This window comes from Entelurus aequoreus, linkage group LG02 (assembly GCF_033978785.1).
Source record: "Entelurus aequoreus isolate RoL-2023_Sb linkage group LG02, RoL_Eaeq_v1.1, whole genome shotgun sequence".
NCBI classification, from domain to species: domain Eukaryota; kingdom Metazoa; phylum Chordata; class Actinopteri; order Syngnathiformes; family Syngnathidae; genus Entelurus; species Entelurus aequoreus.
This window is the reverse complement of record NC_084732.1, coordinates 52753870-52774574: the sequence shown is the minus strand read 5'-3', so window position 1 is coordinate 52774574 and position 20705 is coordinate 52753870. Positions and strand designations below refer to the sequence as shown.

At 40.3% G+C, this 20705-nt stretch overlaps 1 protein-coding gene across 1 annotated transcript in view; it reads left to right on the top strand.

Moving 5' to 3' along the window:
* Positions 1-20705, top strand: part of tub (TUB bipartite transcription factor) — a 244290-nt gene that overhangs the window by 87586 nt on the left and 135999 nt on the right. The window lies entirely within an intron of this gene.

The following is a 20705-nucleotide window of genomic DNA, read 5'->3' as shown; positions in this document are numbered from 1 at the left end:
GATGGTGTCTGTTTTTTAGGTTAATGAATATCATCCACATCTTCTTCCCAGTACTGTCCTTCACACTCTTTTTCTTCTCTCCCATGGTCGAAAAAAAAAAGTTATTTCCATTCTAGCTATCGGCTAATGCTAGCGAGTAAGACCAGAAGTTTTGTTTGGATTTTACAGAGTATACTGTGGCGTTTGCCACAATAACTAATGGCGGGGATGCTTGTAACTCAATTTTTTGAAGCATGACAACTAGCCGAGAGACAACTTATATCTCAAAACACTCTAAAAGGAGACCTATTATGCAAAACCAACGTTTCTTACGTATTGTTACCTGTTTTTGTGTATTTGGAATCTGCATAGGTCCCGAATATTTAAAATCAAACCATGGAGGCATGGCGGAGACACACTATATTGCCAAAAGTATTTGGCCACCCAAACAAATGATCAGAATTAGGTGTCTTAATCACTTGGCCCGGCCACAAGTGTATAAAATCAAGCACTTAGGCATGGAGACTGTTTCTACAAACATTTGTGAAAGAATGGGCCACTCTCAGGAGCTCAGTGATTTCCAGCGTGGAACTGTCATAGGATGCCACCTGTGCAACCAATCCAGTCGTGAAATTTCCTCGCTCCTAAATATTCCAAAGTCAACTGTCTGCTTTATTATACGAAAATGAAATAGTTTGGGAACAACAGCAACTCAGCCACCAAGTGGTAGGCCACGTAAACTGACAGAGAGGAGTCAGCGAATCACGCTTTTCCATCTGGCAATCTGATGGACGAGTCTGGGTTTGGAGGTTGCCAGGAGAATGGTACATTTCAGACTGCATTGTGCCTAGTGTGAAAATTGGTGGAGGAGGAATTATGGTGTGGGGTTGTTTTTCAGGAGTTGGGCTTGGCCCCTTAGTTCTAGTGAAAGGAACGTTGAATGCTCCAGGATACCAAAACATTTTGGACAATTCCATGCTCCCAACCTTGTGGGAACAGTTTGGAGCGGGCCCCTCACTCTTCCAACATGACTGTGCACCAGTGCACAAAGCAAGGTCCATAAAGACATGGATGACAGAGTCTGGTGTGGATGAACTTGACTGGCCTGGACAGAGTCCTGACCTGAACCCGATAGAACACCTTTGGGATGAATTATAACGGAGACTGAGAGCCAGGCATCCTCGACCAACATCAGTGTGTGACCTCTCCAATGCGCTTTTGGAAGAATGGTGGAATATTCCTATAAACACACTCCACAACCTTGTGGACAGCCTTCCCAGAAGAGTTGAAGCTGTAATACCTGCAAAAGGTGGACCAACATCATATTGAACCCTATGGGTTAGGAATGGGATGGCATTTCAACTTCATGTGTGAGTCAAGGCAGGTGGCCAAATACTTTTGGCAATATAGTGTATTTATAGAACAATCTTGCCTTTCTTCATATTTAAAAAGTCGTTTGGAATTTTCCCCATTAGTGACGTTTTTCTTATTAGTGACAGGATTTACCCGAAGAGCTTTGCGTGAGTCCGCCATTGTAGTCTGACATGTAGTCAATAAGTTCCTTCTTTTTCTCTGTCCTCTTGTTGTAGGGCAGACTGATTCAAACATGCACATGCATCCTCCGCTGTAAACATTTTTATTACACAGTAGCGTATAGTTGCCATCAATCCCACGTGGGATTGATGGCAACTTTCAATCTTTACAATAATTTCTAAAAAATCTATCTTTGTGGCTAGTTTGGTCCTTTTTACATAATAAAAAATAACAAATCATATAGTCTATAATTATCAAATCATAACCAAGGTTTAATTGTGGCCGATAATTAACTAATGACACACTCATCTTGACTTCGAACACACTGCACACGAGCGAATGAAGGCCATACTTACTCAACAGCCATACATGTCACACTAAGGGTGCCTGCAGCACCAACTCTTTCGGGACGCTACAATATAAACAAACGCCATTGGTGGATCTACACCTAACATCCACTGTAATGATACCACGTACAATAGCGTACCTAGTTGATACTACTATGATTACATCTAAAATATCGTCACAAAATATTTTTTCCTTTTTAAAAAAAGAATATTATGTTTATAAACTCAGTAAATACGTCCCTGGATACATGAGGACTTTGAATATGACCAATGTATGATCCTGTAACTACTTGGTATCAGATCGATACCCAAATGTGTGGTATCATCCAAAACTAATGTAAAGTATCAAACAACAGAGGAATAAGTGATTATTACATTTTAACAGAAGTGTAGATAGAACATGTTGAAACACAAAATAAGCAGATATTAACAGTAAATTAACAAGTAGATTAGTAATAAATGTTCTACCACTTGTCCTTAATAATTTTGACAAAATAATAGAATGATAAATTACATAATATGTTACTGCATACGCCAGCAGCTAAATTAGGAGCCTTTGTTTGTTTACTTACTACTAAAAGACAAGATGTCTTGTATGTTCACTATTTTATTTAAGGACAACATTGCAATAATAAACATTTTTAATGTTCCCTAAGATTTTTTCGTTAAAATAAAGCCAATAATGAAATTTTTTGTGGCCCCCTTTTATTTAGAAAAGTACCGAAAAGTACCGAAATACTTTTGGTACCAGTACCAAAATATTGGTATTGGGACAACACTGATACACAAACACACTGAGCACCCACTGGCAGAAATGTAGATCGGTGTCTATGGTCGGGGACAAGCCCTATTCATGGATGTCAGTGGTACCTCGTAAAGAAATGATGAATGCAATGCAATGCACACGCATATATTTGAGCATGCCCATAAAAAAAACGGTGTATTTCTGAGACATATATTGAAGTCAGTACATTTTAAAGGCCTACTGAAACCCACTACTACCGACCACGCAGTCTGATAGTTTATAGATCAATGATGAAATCTTAACATTGCAACACATGCCAATACGGCCGGGTTAACTTATAAAGTGCGATTTTAAATTTCCCGGGAAACTTCCGGTTGAAAACGTCTGTGTATGATGACGTTTGCGCGTGACGTCAATGGTTGAAACGGAAGTATTCGGACACATTGTATCACAATACAAACAGCTCTGTTTTCATCGCAAAATTCCACAGTATTCTGAACATCTGTGTTGGTGAATCTTTTGCAATTTGTTTAATGAACAATGGAGACTGCAAAGAAGAAAGCTGTAGGTGGGATCGGTGTATTAGCGGCTGGCTGCAGCAACACAACCAGGAGGTGAAGTCCTTCGTCGCGCCGTCGATCGCTGGAACGCAGGTGAGCACGGGTGTTGATGAGCAGATGAGGGCTGGCGTAGGTGGAGCGCTAATGTTTTTATCATAGCTCTGATGAGGTCCCGTAGCTAAGTTAGCTTCAATGGCGTCGTTAGCAACAGCATTGCTAGGCTTCGACAGGCGGCACAGCATTAACCGTGTGGTTACAGGTCCAGTGTTTGGTTCGGTGTCTCCTGATAGTAGTATTGTTGATCTTCTGTCTATCCTTCCAGTCAGGGGCTTGTTTCTTTTGTTTCTATCTGCATTTAAGCACGATGCTATCACATTAGCTCCGTAGCTAAAGTGCTTCACCGATGTATTGTCGTGGAGATAAAAGTCACTGTGAATGTCCATTTTGCGTTCTCGACTCTCATTTTCAAGAGGATATAGTATCCGAGGTGGTTTGAAATACAAATCCGTGATCCACAATAGAAAAAGGAGAAAGTGTGGAATCCAATGAGCCAGCTTGTACCTAAGTTACGGTCAGAGCGAAAAAAGATACGTCCTGCACTACACTCTAATCCTTCACTCTCATGTTCCTCATCCACAAATCTTTCATCCTCGCTCAAATTAATGGGGTAATCGTCGCTTTCTCGGTCCGAATCGCTCTCGCTGCTGGTGTAAACAATGGGGAAATGTGAGGAGCCCTTCAACCTGCGACGTCACGCTACTTCCGGTACAGGCAAGGCTTTTTTTTATCAGCGACCAAAAGTTGCGAAGTTTATCGTCGATGTTCTCTACTAAATCCTTTCAGCAAAAATATGGCAATATCGCAAAATGATCAAGTATGACACATAGAATGGATCTGCTATCCCCGTTTAAATAAAAACAATTCATTTCAGTAGGCCTTTAAGTGCATTGCTTGCTGTTGTGTGACCAAAAGAACGCTGCATGCAGTCTGATAAGAAAGGACACTGCAATACTTTGATGTTTCTAAGAAGTCAATCCAGCTCCTTCAGTGGGACACTGGGACGTTGAACCAATGTTTCATCCAGCTTGACATTTTGTAATCCAAATCATGTTTTATGTATGCCCCCAGTTAGCCACCACTGGGACCTACTGTATGTTGACACAAGGCCGAGAGTGTGTGAGTGCGCTCTTCTTGCAGCCTCAAACGTGTATGTAATCTCTACAAAGCTGTATTGAATGCCTTTGCAAAATCAGTCCTCTAAAATATCTTACAACATTTCTTCACAATGGTATTTGTACAAGTGTATATTATATTGTCCACAGGAGCAGGAACAATACGGGCACTTTGAATAAATTCCATGCTGGATTCTTGCTTCATGCTTTTCATTTCCTTCATGCATAAACTCACACACTAAGGGCGTGATTTACTAAAGGTTTGCGTGTACTAAAACACATGCAAACTTGATAGCGCACGCAAAGTTGATCCACTAAACGCGTGCAAAGTGGATTGCGTCTCTTCAGTGAGCAGAATAAGGCATGCCATTAATTAATATGCAAAAATGGTGACGATCTGTCACTTCATTTCTGTTTGTTTCCTTGTTTTTGTATTCACTTCCCATCAGTGCTCTTATTTTGTTCCATTTCCTGTTTGTTCCGCGGAGCATTGTGTTTTTTCCTCACCTGCCGTTGATTGGCAGCCGGTCATGTTCTATTTATGCTTGTCTCCACTCCATGTTGTGGAATGTTTACGTGCACTTCATTTCTGTTTGATAATATTAAAAGTCATCTTACCTTCTCATCGTCTCCTGGTTCCTGCATCTTGGAGTCACAAAAACTGCAGCCATGCGAGTTCCTCACGAAAATATGTGTGTGAATGTTGTCTGTCTATCTGTGTTGGCCCTGCGATGAGGTGGCGACTTGTCCAGGGTGTACCCCGCCTTCCGCCCGAATGCAGCTGAGATAGGCTCCAGCACCCCCCGCGACCCTGAAAGGGACAAGCGGTAGAAAATGGTTGGATGGATGTGCTGATCATCAAAAACGGCCACAATACTGGGAGAGAAAGGTGCAAATAAAATGTTGTTGCAGGCTCAATGTGATTTATTAACACTCATCACCGTTTTGCGAGCACTATTTTGTGTTTTATTTAGCACGTGTGAGAAGGGCGTGCAAACTGACAGTTCCACATGGCTGCAGGATTGGCGCTCACACTAAATTAGTGTGTGTATAGATATATACGCGCTACAACAGCGTCTTCTTTCTGGTTGGATGTAAATAGTAATCTGTAGATGAAATTTTGTTTCACTTATTGTCATTATAACCACTCTTCTGTTGTTTGTGATGTTAAGAGTTCTGTTAAGTCCAAATGTTTGTGAAGCCATCACGCGTCAGAGGGGCCAAACAGCTGTTTGTGTACGTGTGTTTTTTTTGTGTGTGTGCTTGCGCGAGTGAGCGTTATAGCTGACAGTTTGACATTAACTCTCAAAAAATCAATGGAGTCAATTGATAGACTTTACATAAGTACACACTGAATGTATTTTCCATTAAATAGCCACATAGTTCAATGATCACGATCCGGATGCACATCCGTTCGTATCAGGATGTTCAAACACAGCCGATATACGCATTGTTCACTTATGCTAACGAGACAACAACGTGCATTTGATGTTTAGAAGTTTTTTTTCAGAGTGGCAATATGCTCCTTTTATCCTCATCTCAATGGATGTTTGCAGTCTCAGATTAAGTGATCAGAATACAATTGATAGTTCTGTGGAAGTAGTTTATTTTATCATTTTATATATGTGTGGTGTACACTTATTCTGGACTATAAATCGCTACTTTTTTCCTACACTTTGTACCCTGCGGCTTATAAGACGGAGCAGTTAATTTTTTTTTATTTTTCTTCGTTAACAGCAATAATAACAATACTTTTATAAAAAGTCCAAACAAAAACACTCCAGGTGCATTAATGTCCTTCCATTTATCAGTAATGGTTTTTTTTTCCAACCGGCATGCAGTTCAGTGTTCTAGCCGTCCATAGCGTTACTCCTCGTATGGATTCTTCATTCATCACTCCAAACAACGTTTGAAAGTTTATGCCATCGTAATGTGATTAGCAATAGCTAATATGCTAACACACACACGAGTGTCTGTGTTAGTATTATTAACTTACAATCACATTCTTTTTGTGTTTTTTCAGTTTTACAAATTCATCTGTATTAAGCTCTCCAAGACGTCACTGTGGCGTTGAGTCTGTTTAGCTGATTGGAGAGCTCGGTTCTGCAGCTATGACGATGACTTCTGTTTTGTTTGATCAGCCATTTTACTGCTGTGTTACCAGCACCGCTTGGAAACAATTAAGGTATATAAATATACATTTATAACCTTTTTCTATGTAAATGACTAATTTCGCAACGTATACATCTGCGGCTTATAGTCCGGTGCGGCTAATATATGGAAAATATTTTTTTCTAATAAAATGTAGTGGTTGCGGTTTTTATTTCGGTACGCTCTATAGCCCGGAAAATACGGAAACGTTTCACCTTCCAGGGGCGCTGGACTTATTCTAGCCTCAGAGGCGCATAAGAACAAAAGTGTTTACTCGACGGGCAAATACGCAGAAGGCCAGATTTGACAGGGAACACTCACATTTAAGAGTTGCTACACCCAAAGGGCACATTTTGAAAAAAGGCGTGCAGGGACAATCTTAACTTGAGGGGCAGAATTCCGCGCAGCCACAATAGCTGCAGTTGCGCACCTTTTTTTAACCTAAGCACGTGGGAGATTAGGGCCCTAAATGCGCTAAGTGCAAGGACAAGGCAAGAGTGATATATAACATACATAAATAGTAATAAATAAAATGTATATAAATAATAATGTCAAGATCTGCATGACATTTTATGTTGTTTTGTTTTTTCCTTTTTGTTTTTTCCTGTTTCTTGTGTTTCTTCCTGTCTAGCACTCTTATTTTTGTTCCGATGCCTCATTTGGTTTGGTCTTGCAGTGACTTCACCACTGTTTTTGAGTGCTGTTCTCCACACTTGCTTTTGATTAGAGCATTGACGATACAGTCAATTGCACAGTTCTACCCAATGTGGACATTCTAACGGTGTGTCTTTCCAATCAGCAATGGAGAAACAATCAAAGCTGAGGCAGGACAGATCTTAAGCTATGTGGAAACTGCAGCACTTCTGTTTTGCCCAATAGTTGCATGGTGTGGCAGATGGAGGAAACCCACTGTTGCTGTTTCTTAACAAGTATTTATTTAAAGACTGCCAACATTAGAAAAAATCACATACATTTGCACCTAAACAATGCGCCCGAGAAGTGTCTCTAACCACTTCCATAGCAGCTGGGTGAGCGCATGGTCCTAGTCCCCGCTATACATTTTTAAGATCACGGTACAGCCCCCTAAATGGCCTGTAGTACGGGTGATGGAGGGGGGAACGGTGGGCATCGTGACATACAAAAACGAAACAGGCCGACATAAACTCAGAAGGCACAAATATGGTGAACTGTGGAACTAACGGCCTCCTCAACAAAAGGGGAAAAAGGTTGCAAGGAAGAACCCTTGGGAAAAATCTCACTGGATAAGCGGAGTGGCTGGGCGGGAACCACTTCCGCGGTTGCCGCGCCAAGGTCCTCTTTAGGGGCAGAGTGCAACCCGAGCATGACCCAAGGTAAACGGTCAACCCTGTTGCATCTGAGTGTGCAGCACGCAACACTGCTTTATGCAATCTGGGAAAAAGTTTATATAAGCCGCTAGCTTGGGGGTTGTAGGCTGTAGTGTGGTTCACATGCACACCCAAGGACTGCACCAATGCCGACCAGGAACTGGGATCTCATGTCTGAAGTTATATCAGACGGGACGCTAAAAACGTGCTACCCAGGCCAACAGAAACGCATAGGCAACGTCCACAGAGTTGCAAACCACCATAGTAAATAGGTGTAGGTGTGTCAAACCCTGTGAAGAAGCCAACCAGGTCCACATGCACATATTCAAACTGCAATAATTGGAAACGGTGTCCAGTCGAGTGGGTCATTAGCCTTTTTGATGCGCTGGGCACCATAAAGAGGCTGCAGGAGGTGGGCCGCACGAGGAAGTAAACAATTATAAAAATGAATCATGCCGAAAAACTCCTGCAGCGCTTTAACCGTGGCAGGACGGGGGACATTTGCCACTTCGCACTTTGGTAGGCAAAGGAATCACGCTTTGACCTAAGAAATTGATCACAGGCAGCCCAAACTGACATTTAGCAAGACAATCAGGCCGTGTTCGTCTAGATGTGTGAACACCTGCGTCAGGTGCGACGGATGCTCCTCAGCTGAAGGACTTGCCGCAAAAATGTCATCGAGATATATGAACACAAAATTAACGTCGCGCAACACAGAGTAGAGTCCATTAGCCTTTGAAAAGTTGTTGCTGCTCCCCCTCGGCCCAAAGGCATACGCAGAAACAGAAAAAGCCCAAACGGGTTTATTACTGTGGTTTTGGCCTTTTCTTCTGCATGCACAGGGACTTGGTGATAACCACGGACCAAATCCACTTTCCGTGTTTAGTATCTGTGGTGGACATGTGATCAGCGGCGGAAATGCTGATGGTCCTTGTCCCCCTCGTAACATGAAAAAGTTGCAAAAGACAGTATAATGAAAAAACAAGTTGACTTTATATGCTTAATTGTGTTTCATTGTATTCATTAAACCAATTGTACTTACAGCCCACAAAGCATGTGAAAATACTGTCTAAACACCACAAAATACCACAAATTCAGTCAGCCAGTTTGAACATTCCACTCCAAATATCTAGGGACATTTCCGTAGATTCAGGGTCAAAACTTGTCACAAGAGTAACGCTTTTGCATTCAGACCATATCAGCAGAACAGTCATACTGCAAATATGCAACAATTAGAAAGAGATGTGCTGTTTACCATTCACTATCCTCGTGTTAGACAAGAACACATATGTTTGGATTTTTCTGCATTCAAAATCTTAAATAAATAGCTGACAATTGAGTTAGAAGATTGAGAGTGCTCTATTGCGCCCATAAAACTTTCTAAAAAACATCCGGAAACGGCCAATAATACTCATTTACATTTCGTGACCTGAAAATCAACCAAAAATTATCGATATTGTTATTATAAGCGCTAACGCAGATGGCCTATTTTAGCGGCTCATTGATAGCATTGACCTAATGCTAGTTTACGCTGCTATTGTTGACACACTGAGCCAGCAAAAAAGCCTACATTTATCCACTTACTAAAACTATTATATAATCTTCTCAATTTTTTTACTTGATTTTTTATTTGCATACAATGTATAATACTACATTTTTATTTACAGAAGTATTTTATTCCTGTTTATCTGTGTTGGCCCTGCGATTAGGTGGCGACTTGTCCAGGGTGTACTCCGCCTTCCGCCCGAATGCAGCTGAGATAGGCTCCAGCATCCCCCGCGACTCCGAAAGGGACAGGCGGTAGAAAATGGATGCATGGATACAGATGTTTTAAATTTTCACATTATTAATCTCAATCTTGGAGATTATTATTTATTTGCATGCAATGTGCAATGCTAGATTTTTGTTAACATAAGAATGCAGCTGAGATAGGCTACAGCGACGCCCGCGACCCCGAAAGGGACAAGCTGTAGAGAATGTATGGATAAGTATTTTTGTCAAAGCAGAAATATTGCTTCCCGGAGGAAGCTCTTAATTTAGTTCTTTGACAATTATCCCGTTAAAGGTACAAATTAGAGTAAGATGCAGTGTCATTTCTAACTAGTTTTTGATCAAATAAAAGAAAAACTTGTTTTGAATTATCTGTCATTTGCATTTATTAGTTTCTTTGAAACGTAGGGATTATTATTATTATTATTATTATTATTTTCAGACTATATCGTCCAGGGTTAGTTAATTTGTATGTTTAGCACGTAGCAATGCTGCTGATGCTGTAGTGTTTAGCACTGGGCTTGTAAAACTTATTGCTCACCCTCCTTGTGTTCTGGCTCAAAAATACAAGGTTCTGGAACAATATTTTTCTCAAAGTTATCGTTGTTGGCTCTCACAAAGTCTGCTTGATTAGCAATGTTGTTGATGGTGAAGGGATCTGTGGTTCCTCCCTGTACGTCACCGATCATGTTACTGGCTTGCTCGTTAACGCTCGGGAATCTCTAAGATTTATACTATTTTGATCATATCCATTTATTCGCAAACTTTGTAAGTCTTTTGGTGTCATAAATCAGATGATACTAGCTTCAACATAGAGGCAACTTGGTTTCCATTATATTGGTACTAAACTGTAGTTACCAACATCAACAAGCAGTCCGTTAGCCCAGTGGTCCCCAACCACCGGGCCGCGGATCGATTGGTACCGGGCCGCACAAGAAATGTAAAACAATTTAAAAAAAAAAAATATTATTTTTTTAATTAATTTTTTATTAAATCAACATAAAAAACACAAGATACACTTACAATTAGTGCACCAACCCAAAAAACCGCCCTCCTCATTCACACTCATTCGCACAAAAGGGTTGTTTCTTTCTGTTATTAATATTTCTGGTTCCTACATTGTATATCAATATAGTTCAATTCAGTCTGCAGGGATACAGTCCGTAAGCACGCGTGATTGTATTTTTTTATGACAAAAAAACAAACAAAAAACAAATATCAAACCCCCCCCCGGTCCGTGGGAAACATTTTCAAGCGTTACAAAAAGGTTGGGGACCACTGCATTAGCCCACGAAAAATCTGTTAGAATAATGGCGGCGATGTCAAAGTCCCATTGGAATTTGCGTCCCTAGAAGCACACAGTCACCAACCTGGAGCAGAAAGTATCAATGAATGAGCTTTTAGCTGCACTCAGCCGTGGTCCGCAGACACCGGCCGCCTTGTCTGTTTCCGTGGGGGGAAGCAGGCTCACTTGTGATCTGGAGTCTACCAAGGAACGTCTCCTTGACATCAAGTCAGAAATGAAGAGCAGCTCGCCTGCTTTTCCGGTGCCCATAGCCACTGCTGAACGCGTGTGTTGGAGTTTCCCGAATCCGTGAAAGAGCATGGAAGAACACACTGCCAAGCCTTAGCGCCGAATCGTTGATGGAAAAAGCTCATGCTCGACATGCGCCACTTCCGGGTAGTGACTCCTGCCACTACCGCTTGGTTTGCATCCTCGTTGTCTGCGGTAGACCTGCTGCTACGCTAAGCACGGTAAACCATCTGGAAGCCAGAAGCACCCGGTCAGCTTCTTCAGCAATCCCCGGTAGTCACCCAGAGGCCAGAGAAGCAGAGTTCGCCAACACTGCTTGGAATGGAGGTGGAAACTGGCGCAGAAAAATGTGCGGGAAAACAAACCCGCCCTCGTATGAGCCAAGCAGCGACAGCATACTGTATTGCCCACAAGATTCACCACCCAAACCAAACAGAAAAATACGAATTTTTGCTTTCTGAGCCTCAGTCGGAGTGAATCTTCGTAGCAGAAGCTGTTTGAGGGCAGCCTACTATATTTGCAGCTCTGTGGAGTCGCTCGCAACATGTGGTTGCCTAGTCGAGGGCTGCTACAACCATGTAGTACCAGGAGTTGTCACTAGTGATTCCTCGCAAGTAAAAAACGCCTTGATGTGCTGAAACCACGAAACCGGATCGCTCTGCCTGAACTCCGGAAGCTTCGTCCCTGCGGCAACAAATGCAAGTTAGGGAGTTGGGGCGACATAGTCGAGGAAGACATGCCTTTATTTGCCCTGTGGAACATAGGGCAAATGCGGCGTCACCAATGTGGCAGTTGCAGGAAACACACCGTTGATGTTTTTTTTTTTACAGATTTTTATTTAAAGAATGCCAACATAAGAATGAATCACATAAACTTACGCCTTAACAGTGCACCCGAAGAGTGCACCCGAAGATGTGTCTCTGACCTCGCCCATATCAGCTGGATGACATCATGGTCATAGTGCATGCCACAATAGTTAATTTAAAAGAATATGAAGTATAATATATGTATACACCAGTGATGTGCAGTGAGGTTCATGACTGGTGAGGCACTGACTTCATCACAGTCAGATTTACAAACATATGAACCCTAAAGAGTATCTTATTCACCATTTGATTGGCAGCAGTTAACGGGTTATGTTTAAAAGCTCATACCAGCATTTTTCCCTGCTTGGCACTCAGCATCAAGGGTTGGAATTGGGGGTTAAATCACCAAAAATGATTCCCGGGCGTGGCGCCGCTGCTGCCCACTGCTCCCCTCACCTCCCAGGGGGTGATCAAGGGATGGGTCAAATGCAGAGGAACATTTTTTACCACACCTAGTGTGTGTGTGACAATCATTGGTACTTTAACTTAACTTTAACTTTACACATACAAACTGCACCACACAAAAAAGCACATTTAATAAAAAAAACGTTATTATGGTCTTACCTTTACTTATAAATGAAGTCCATGTGCAGCTCCTTTTGAACAAAAGCATCGATAACTTGTTTATAGAACTCTTCCTTATCTTTCTTCAGTTTTAAAAGTCTCTCTGTCTCGATGGAGATCTTTCTTTAATTATTACCTCCTGCTTCAATTGAAAGTCCAGTTTAGAAACTATTTTATTTTAGATATGTAATCCTCCTTGTTAATAGTCCAGGCAAGAGGAAAAAATAAACGATCGCTGCTAACTGTTGCTGCTTGTTGTCACTTCTTCTGCCGCCCGAGTAGTCACAAGAATGATCTCTGGGATCACTACCGCCCTCTACCACCAGGAGGCGGGATTACTGCGAGCCTCACCCAGTGCGTCTTTTGCAGCCGTTTTATGATTGCTCAGCACAAGAAATACATTACACACATACAGTTGTTGACAAAACACACTGTACATTATATACCTCAGCTAACTAAACTATGGAAATGTATAATATAATTCATATAGCAATACGGTCTCACTGCACAGCAGGCCAGCAGTTAGCCGAGTCATTGCGCAATCCATGTTGAGGCTCAACTCAGTGACGTGCCTCAACTTGCTCCTGATCACCGCAAGTCTCTTCTCAGTATTTGAACGGCAAATGTGAAAATTCTGCGATTTTGAATAAAAATAATCTAAAACTGGTGAAGTTAAATGGAAAATAATTTTATAGTATAATCACTGGATATATATAACAATTAAATGTTTTTTTTTTCTTTTTACATTTTTTTTCTTTCCATGATGGCAGGGGCCTCACCTGCCTCCCCTGACTGCACGTCACTGGTATACACATACCTGTACAGCACATGTTGGAAGTAAATTGTCAAGGGTTAATATCCTAATGGTCTCCCGATGTTCTCTGCAGTTATATTTGAGTTCCATTTACACAGCCAGAAAAAAGCCAGAGAGTAGTTTCTTCTGTGCACAGTCACTTATTGTAATTACTGATATTCCTGGCCTGCTGTTACCAACAATACCGCGCCTCAAGCAACAAAATGGACTAGAGACTTCATCTATCCTCATAGATCTTATCTGCGTGGTGCTGCCATTACAGGCCAGAGGGACAACTACTTTGAACATGGACTCCTGCAGGACGAAGATTGTACTTTTATCTTCACCAAAGTCCCTCCTGACCAAAATCTTCCTTCAAAGCCGAACTTCAAAGTCTTCACTTCAGCATCAAATATTCAGCAGGGTTTTTTGCTCAGGAGCATTCACGAGCTGAGTGGCTTGTTCCATTTAGCTCCCTTTTGATCCCAGCAGCTCATACTGTACAAGATGTTAGATCTGGGCATTTGAGACACTAGATGAGAAGGACAAACGCATCCTCCGATACTGCAGACTTTTCAGGAAATACAGTAGTTTCCGTTATTAAACCTTTCCAATGGGTCCGTATAAAATTGAATCATCCATCCATCCATATGTTGCACTCCATGGAATGCAGGGAACAAGTCGCCACCTCATCGCAGTGCCAAAACAGACAGACAGTCATATGAAAACAAAAACACATTTTCCCGTGGTAAATAAGGAATGTACAATTAATCACAATACACTTTTTTTTAATAGAGAACATTTATAGTTGTGCATTCAGGAAATACATACAGATGACAAACTTGTAAATGGACATCACATTTAGCTTTGCTGAAGACTCATATGGCAATGAGAGTCCAGGAAGGAGAGACAGGAGGATGGGGGGGGGTTGACTTATCTTAGCAGTGTGGTGTGTTCAGTGACACTGTGGAAACACAGACCCTAAAGCTTACTAAGAACATGTTTTGTCAGTTAAAAATGAGGACAATTAAAAACAATGCTTAAAAAGTAAAAAATGTGAACTTGTGACATGACTCACAAATTAACTTACTATTTTGGAAAAAGTGCATAAAAATGTACATACATCTAGATTTAGAACAGTGACAATGGAAATATACATTTCAGTCGAATGTGTTAGTATATGGAACGCAACAATGTATATATTTTTCATTATTTAAAAAAACAAGTAAAAATCATGATAATGAAAAGACAAAACTGAGTTAGCTGATGTTTTCGTTTAATGAATGTTGTATTTGTGTGAATGGGGGCAAATATTATAAGTTCATACTTCTGTCAGCTCCATTTCATTCATGATTTATTGTAAAGTTGTAACAATTATTTGTGTTTAATATTTAGTGAATTAAATAAAAATACAAATAAAATGAAAATGTGTTTAACTTTGATTGGACTATTACGGTTTGCTACAAATGTATTTGCCTAGGTGGGTTATTGTGTAGCTGGACTCAATAAAAAAAGGGTCACCACCTAAGTCACCAACGTATGTTGAATCATACAAAATCAAAAACGGCGTAATATTTTTGCTGAAAATTTTCAGCTAAAACCAAAACATACTGAAACTGGAGTGTATGAAAACCGAGGTGCCACTGTGTTGGCTGTTTTTGTTTATATAATGTCTTCTTTTTGTTTAAATATTAGTTTATTATTGGCTGGAAAAATATGTTTTGATTGTTAAGAACAAAGCTTTGTAGAATGAACTACCCACTTTATGTATAACTGTAATAAACCTATATTATTGCTGCACAAAATGCATCCCAATACTGGCGAGTAAAGGAGACTGCAGTTTACACTTACTGGTCACAATATTAGATACACCTGAGTATCCAGGAATCCAGGAGAACAATAACAATGTTTATTTCAAGCCTTCATGTTTTGCTCTTCGCTAAGAATCAGAAACACTAGTTAGAGTGTAGTGGTGTGTCTAATAAAGTGGCCAGTGAATGCGTGTACTGTAGTGGTGACGCACAGTATGTTGATTCATGGCCAAGCTGCAAAACACTGTGATGTCATGGTGAAGTTTATCTTAAAATCCTTGTGGTCTCGTGTGCCCAATCTGCTCAACTTCTTCCTTCGTGTTCACAAGGTTAGAAGTATCTTACTGACCTCTCTGAGCTTGAGCTTAAAACATCACAGTCTCTTCTCGAGTCCAAGTGAAGTTTTTTGTACAAAATCTAAAAATACTAAAACAAAGTATTTTTTTAAAAGCTGGACAGTTTAAAAAAATATTATATATAATATATTTTTTTTGCCTCATTACTGGTTGATTTTACAAATTGGATTAATAGCTCTGCGATGTGATGTTTTTGACATGTCGTCCATTCGAGCGTTCCATCAATGTTTCACAGTGTTGTCAGGAATATAGCGGCTGTTTGCTTTTTTTATCAGAATCAGAATTAGAATCAGATGTATTTAAGTATGTTCAACACACAAGGAATTTGACTTGGTAGACTATGCTCTCTCTGTTAAATACCAGAAACAAAGAAAAATACAACTACGAGGGAGCACAGTATTGTTTGTTGTCTAGATGAGTTAACCTGAGACAATTAAAATGCCATCCAAACAAGCTGGAATAAACAGATAATTAAAAGAAAAACCTATCCATAAACTGACCGATTAGACCAGGGGTAGGGAACCTATGGCTCTCGAGCCAGATGTGGCGCTTTTGATGACTGCATCTGGCTCTCAGATAAATCTTAGCTGACATTGCTTAACACGATAAGTAGTGAATAATTCATCCAACGCCCTTGACGCGAATCCCTTAGGGGTGATGGACGGCTGGGCAGTGCCCGAAGAGCTGCAGCCCGCCACCGTAGCCCCCACTCCCTCCCCTCTGTTGCAAGTCTCGAGTTGTATGTTGTTATACGTATATGTGCTTTGCTCTGGAGCTGTTCTGTGACCCTGTACACTGTTTGTTTGTCTAATCAAGCACGGGTTTGTGCTGAAAACAAAGTTTTGTTGTACTTGGGCAATAACAATTAAGACCTTCCTACCTACCTATCTACCTAATTATGCTGGTAATCAGTGTCAAAATATAAAACATTCTCATGCATTTATATCCATCCATCCGTTTTCTACCGCACCTGTTCAAGAAGTCGCATTAATGGTAAGAAGTATTTTATTTATTATTGGTTAGGTACAGAATAACAATGTTATTAAACATAATAAGAGACCTATTATACTCTAAAAATGTTGGTCTTACTAAAAAATGCACGCATTTAGTTACATTCAGTGTTAAAAAATATTATATGGCTCTCACAGAAATACATTTTAAAATATTTGGCTTTCATGGCTCTCTCAGCCAAAAAGGTTCCCGACCCCTGGATTAAACTGCATGTCCGTGCAGCAGATATACATAATTAAAAGGAGATCAAGATTAATTTACATCCAGAAATATTTTTGGGTCCAAGGGTTGAACATTTACAGTCATGGTTAAAAATGTACTGTACATACAGTACACTAATCAATCATCATTAATTTTTAGCCTTAAAGCAGACCTGGGCAATTATTTTGACTCGGGGGCCACATTGAGGAAAAAAAAAAGTGTCCGGGGCCGGTTTGTATGTGTTTAAAATATATATATACTGTATATAAAAAAATAAATAAAATAAATTTAAAAAAAATATATATATATATATAATATATATATATATATATATATATATATATATATATATATATATATATATATATATATATATATATATATATATATATATATATATATATATATATATATATATATATATAGAGTCGTGGTCAAAAGTTTACATACACTTGTGAAGGACATAATGTCATGCCTGTCTTGAGTTTCCAATAATTTTGTACTACTCTTATTTTTTTGTGATAGAATGATTGGAGCACATACTTGTTGGTCACAAAAAACATTCTTGAAGTTTGGTTATTTTTTGAATTTATTATGGGTCTACTGAATTTGTGACCAAATCTGCTGGGTCAAAAGTATACATACAGCAATGTTAATATTTGGTTACATGTCCCTTGGCAAGTTTCACTGCAATAAGGCGCTTTTGGTAGCCATCCACAAGCTTCTGGCAAGATTCTGGTTGAATTTATGACCGCTCTTCTTGACAAAATTGGTGCAGTTCAGCTACATTTGTTGGTTCTCTGACATGGACTTGTTTCTTCAGCTTTGTCCACACTTAAGTCAGGACTTTGGGAAGGCCATTCTAAAACCTTCTTTCTAGTCTGATTTAGCCATTCCTTTTTGACGTGTGTTTGGGGTCATTGTCCTGTTGGAACACTCAACTGCCCCCAACCTCTGGGCTGATGATTTTAGGTTTTCCTGAAGAATTTGGAGGTAATCCTCCTTTTTCATTGTCCCATTTACTCTCTGTAAAGCACCAGTTCCACTGGCAGCAAAACAGGCCCAGAGCATAATATTGCCACCACCATGCTTGACAGTAGGAATGGTGTTCCTGGGATTAAAGGCCTCACCTTTTCTCTTCTAAACATATTGCTGGGTATTGTGGCCAAACAGCTCAATTTTTGTTTCACCTGGCTTGGCTCCATATACGCCAAAGAAAAATCTACTGGAGCATGGTCTGTGTGGTGGCTTTCCGCCATGTTTTATCGAGCCATACGGCGCTGGTGGGCATATGCCGACTTCGTTTCCAGGAAGTAAGCACTGTTGCCTAAAATGCATTAATACATGATGTTTTTTTATTGATAAAAAATGTAAACGGTAATACTAACCGTCTGGAATTTTACCGTGATTTATCATTATACCGTTTACCGTTACATCTCTAATAGTACACTCCTATTAAAAATATGGCTAGATATATGTAATTATATATATACAGTATAGACACTCTGCAGGAAAGACTTATATTTTCACCAAAGTGCTTTCATCTTAAAATAGCACATTAATAACAAAAAAGGAGTAACAGGTCCGCATATTTGTGGATGGATGTTTATTTACTGTATAAAAACAGACAGTTGTTTGTTAACATGAACATGTGGGGTGGGGGGATGCAGCCTAAGCAGAGAAGCCCTGGCTTCCCTCTCCCCAGCTACTTTATCTAGCTCCTCCCAGGGATCCCCAGGTATTCCCAGGTACAGCTAGGAGACGTAGTCTCTCCAATGTGTCCTGGGTCTTCCCCGTGGCCACCTACCGGTTGTACGTGCCCTGAACACCTCTCTCGGGTGGCGCCCAGGTAGCATCCTGACCAGATAGCTCCTCTTAATTTGGAGGAGCAGCGACTTTGCCCTGCCACTCTATAGAAGAGGCTTATTTCGGCCGCTTGTACCCGTGATCTTGTCCTTTCGGCCACAACCCAAAGCTTGTGACCATTGGTGAGGATAGGAATGTAGATTGACCGGTAAATTGAGAGCTTTGTCTCCCATTTTAGCTCCCTCTTTACCACAACGGACTGGAGCAGAGTCCGCATCACTGCCGCCGCCGCACCGATCCCCCTGTCAATCTCATGATCCGCTCTTCCCTCACTCGTGAATAAGATCCCAAAGTAATTTAACTTTCATTATTACACATTTTAAAATGAATGATATTTAATAGTGATTAGTGCAGATTAATCCAGAGCAACCCTTTGATTAATTTGATAAAACATTGTAATGATTGAGAGTTGGGTCAAAGATAATACCGAGATTATTTACAGAGTCGCTTTGTGTAATCGTTTGGTTCCCAAATGTTAAGGTGATATTATTAAATAGGTGTCGGTGTCTAGCAGGACCAATGATCAGCATTTACGTTTTCTTAGCATTAAGTTGCAAAAAGTTGTTGGATATCCATTGTTTCATTTCATTAAGACACGCCTCCAGGTGACTACAATCTGGCGTGTTGGTCAGCTTTAGGGGCTTTAAAGTTGGGTGTCATCAGCATAACAGTGAAATCTAACACCGTATTTGCGTATGATGTCACCTAGCGGCAGCATGTAGATGCTGAAGAGTGCAGGGCCAAGAAGATACATGTTCCTGTCAATTACAGTAAAACAGTAAAAACTCATAGATAATACTATATTATTTGGACTATAAGCCGCTACCTTTTTACTACGCATTATACCTTGCGGCTTATAAAACGTTGTGGCTAATCTAAGGATTTTTCTTTGCTAACACCCATAATGTTTTGTGTTCAACAATTACTTTTTTAAATGCGGACAGAGACACTGAAGAGGTGTGTTATTGTTTGTGCTATAGCACCATCTTTTGGGCGAGTTAGCTCACTGCAGGTGCTGGAGATTGAAAATGGACTTCCTCTTTTGTGCCTTGAACCGTTAGTATATTTAGTTTTGTCTACTATTCGTCTGTAGCGTTTTGGCTCGAAAGGATTCTCAATTCATCACTCCAAGCAACGTTTTGTAAGTTTTACAATATAACTTAAACAAGTAATACTTACCAAACGGTCCTATGTGTGATGTCTGTTGGAGCGTTTTAATGCATAAGTGAAGTGAAGTGAATTATATTTATATAGCGCTTTTCTCTAGTGACTCAAAGCGCTTTACATAGTGAAAACCCAATATCTAAGTTACATTTAAACCAGTGTGGGTGGCACTGGGAGCAGGTGGGTAAAGTGTCTTGCCCAAGGACACAACGGCAGTGACTAGGATGGCGGAAGTGGGGATCGAACCTGCAACCCTCAGGTTGATGGCACGGCCACTCTACCAACCGAGCTATACCGTACGTGCTATCATAATGTAATTAAGCTAGCGCCGTTAGCATTAGCAAAAATGCTAACTCATGATGGCATTCTTTTTATATTGTTTCAGTTTCGTAGATTAACCAAAATCACCGTAGAGTTATTGCGTCTGTTTAGCTGATTGGAGAGTTAGCTTCCACAGCTAGTGGGTCCATTACAAGGACTTCTGTTTTGTCTGATCAGTCGTTTTACTGCCGTGTTACAGGCACGGTTTGGAAACAATTAAGGTATATATCTGTGTCTTATAGTCTGATGTGGCTAATATATGTAAACATATTGTTTTCTTCTAAAATTTGGTGGGTGCAGCTTAAATACTGGTGTACTCTACAGTCTGGAAAGTATAGTAAACACGCCCGTTACCGACGCTGAACATTGCATTGGAACACCATTGGAGTCTGATTGCTGTCTGCTTTTACAGATTTTTTCAACAATTAATGTGAATCAGTGCCTGGTAGTAACAACGGACTGTTCTTATAAGAATACCAAATTTGGTACCTATCCCTATAAATGAGTATAAGGATCAATAGGTTTTTCTTAAAAGACAAAATTTGACTTTGTCATCCAGTTTTTTTTTTTCCAACTAATACATCAAAATCCCCATTAGTTTTTTAACGTTTAGCT